We start from the raw sequence: 3537 nt of genomic DNA on the forward strand, positions 1-3537 counted from the left end.
AGGGATAGCATTAGGAGATATACCTAATGTAAATGATGAGTTAATGGGTGCAGCACACCAATATGGTACATGTATATATGTAACAAACCTGCACAGTGTGCACATGTACCCTAGAACTTAAAGTATAATTTCAAAAAAATAATAGTAACTTTTGATTACAGGAACCCTATCTTCCTTTAAAAACGTTTAAAACACTCATTAGCCTGTCTTTAGCTTCAGCTCATACAATACATAATGACTTTCATTTATTATTACTACTGTATAATCACTGTTATTTCAAAGTCATGCATGCCTATTGCAACCTGTCAAACAACCCAAAGGGATATTAAGAATTGATAATCTTCCTCTTCTGATCCAGATCCTACTCTCCTGAGGATCGCAGGTTAACTGTTTGACTATTATCCTTTGGCACTCTCTAATCTACTTGTTTTAGTTTGAGAAAAGAAAAAGTTCAAAAAAGCAAAACTTTTGCCCATTAGCAAAATTTATTCTGGCTTTGCAAAGTATTAATCTATATATGAAAAACTCAGTTGAAATAAATCAAAAGTGACTCAAAACCTTTAACCATTCCAATTCTGATGCAGGAAATCTTTTCCATAAATTTGGGATAAATTTAACCAACTCAAATTGACTCACAGAGACAACTCAGGTGTTTTTTCTCTCTCTAATATATCTAATTCATTTTATATATCTAATTTAATAATTTAATATATCTAATTCATTCATATAAAGAGTAATTAAAAATATGTTTTTAGTATTACACAGGCAGAAAAAAATCATTTAAATTGCTTCTTTTCTGTCTCATAAAATCAACCTGTCCTCTCTGTTCTAAGATTACCTCAATTCTTGGTGTTCCATAATTAACTTTTCTCTCCACCTTTTCCTTTTTTTCCTTTGTCCCAAACTTTTCCAGACCGATTTCCAGACTCACTTTCATACTCTTCCACTTTCGGCCTTTGGAGCCCATCATATGCTTTGCCCTTTATTGAATGCAGTTCTTCTACTTCTGATTCTATTCCATTTTAGGATGGGTCTATCCTGGTCACTGGAGGAGACCTGGACTCAGCAGACTTTTATTGATAGCGAAGTTGGATGTTGGTAAGCTCATGGCCACTGTCTCTTTCTTCCCATCCATAAAAACAAGAATCACATTTATCCACTCAGAAAGTTGATATGAGGCTTACATAAAATACAGTCCAGAGGAGCTGTAAATGGAAAGCCATCCTGTGCTCTCCACCGTCAATTTGTATAGTGACTGAGAGCACATGCTTTCAAGTGACTAGCTTTTTTCAGTTGTGTGATCCTCGGCACAATCTCATATTCTCTGTGCCTCAATCTCCTCATCTACAAGTTAGAGATAAAGAAGTATCTACCACGTATGGTTATCGTAGTACATGCAATGTATCTGAAAAGCACTTAGTATATACTACATGATCAAGAAATGTTTGTTACCCTATATCTTATTTCAGACTTTCACTTGTATAATAATTCCAAAACTAAAATATTCTCCCATCTCTCTTGTTCAAAACATTCAACATTTTCCCACTGTAATTCGTCTTTCATGGATGTGCCCTTTTGGGGAAACTTAGCAATAATATTTTCTCATAATTAAAGAAATTTTTCACGAGAAAGCAGCCAAACTGGTAGGCACTGAGATGCCAAATTCTTTTATTAGGAGCTTTTGATGATAACTTACACGGAAATTCACCAAGTCCTTAGCACAAATACTTTTTCATGCCGTTCACAAAAGTAATTTGCACAAGCAATGACCATATAGAGAGAACCACTGAATTAAGTATCACCAGGGTCATTTAAGTAATTAGCGTTCTTCAAGTGGCATCTTTGCTTCATCCCTTTCCATACGTGACTTTCAGCATCTCACCCTCTTTGGATCTCCATTTTTTCATCTATTTAAAAAGTCTGGATAATAATATATACCTCATAAGCAGAAGTGAAGATGAAATAGTGAAAAGTGCTGAATATCAGCTCTGAATAGAATTTGATAGGTTAAGGACCACTAAAAAGACAATAGATAAAGTAAAACGGAAAGTAAAAAATCCTTTTTTTAGCTGAAAAGACAGAAGATGCAAGTAACAAAGGAATAAAACCTAGATGAGACAAATAAGAATGAAAAATGGTAATTTAAGCCCAGTCATATCTATAATTACACAAATATAAATGTTTAAACACTCCAATTAAAAGGAAGAAATTGTCAGACTGGATAAAACTGCAAGACTCGACCAGGCGCCATGGCTTACACCTATAATCCTAGAACTTTGGGAGGCTGAGGTGGGCAGATCACTTGAGGTCAAGAGTTTGAGACCAGCCTGGCCAACATGGTGAAGCCCTGTCTCTGCTAAAATAAATACAAAAATACAAAAATTAACCAGGCATGGCGGCCTAAGCCTGTAATCCCAGCTACTTAGGAGGCTGAGGCAGGAGAATCGCTTCAATCCAGGAGGCAGAGGTTGTAGTGAGCCAAGATTGCGCCACCGCACTCCAGCCTGGGAAACAGAGCAAGACTCCATCAAAAAGACAAAGAAAAAAAATAAACACCCAGCAGACTCTAGAAGACTGTTGATAGGAGATACGCTTTATAAATATTGATTTAGATAGATAGTTAAAGAGTAGACAAAAATACACCTGCAAACAATAAGCATAGGAAAGCAAGGCCGGGGCAGTGGCTTACATCTACAATCCCAGCACTTTGGGAGGCTGAGGCGGCTGGATCACCTGAGGTCAGGAGTTCGAGACCAGCTGGCCAACAACATGGCGAAACCCCATCTCTACTAAAAATACAAAAATTAGCTGGGCATGGTGGTGCGCGCCTGTAGTCCCAGCTACTCAGGAAGCTGAGGCAAGAAAATCGCTTGAACCCAGGAGGTGGAGGTTGCAGTGAGCCGAGATCAGGCCACTGCACTCCAGCCTGGGTGAGAGAGCAGGACTCCATCTTGAAAAATATTTTAAAAAAGAAAAGAAAAAAGAAAGCAAGTAGAGCAGGTACACGTCACAATAAGGAGTGTTAGCATAATTTTATAATCATGCAAGAGTCAATTTACCAGGAAGAACATTCATAAACGTATATGAATCTAATAACAAAACTTGAATTCTATGAAGGAAACCTAAGAAAACTAATGGAATAAATAAAAAAATGCACAATCATAATTAGATATTTAGAAATCCCTCTCTCAATAATAGACAAAATAAATAGACAAAAAGCAAGAATCTAGAACAGCCTCGAGAACTGGATTTGTGGGAGAAATTTCAGCACTTGGAAAATAATTTGAATGACTTTTTTTTTCAATTTTCCCTAAAGATGGACATAGCTAGCACCATTCTAGATCCATACAATGCACATCTTAGGGCACTCGGGCTTAATTATCTGAGGAGCCCAGTTGCAAACGGTTGATAGAGAAAATATGAAAACCACTATCTATTAACTTAACCTAATTGGCACGTATAGAACATTTATACCTAAAAATGGATTGGGGTGGTATTAATAGTTACATGGTTTTAAACACTTTTGCAAACACATCA

Source organism: Mandrillus leucophaeus, unplaced genomic scaffold (assembly GCF_000951045.1).
Source record: "Mandrillus leucophaeus isolate KB7577 unplaced genomic scaffold, Mleu.le_1.0 Scaffold1918, whole genome shotgun sequence".
Taxonomy (NCBI): Eukaryota; Metazoa; Chordata; class Mammalia; order Primates; family Cercopithecidae; genus Mandrillus; species Mandrillus leucophaeus.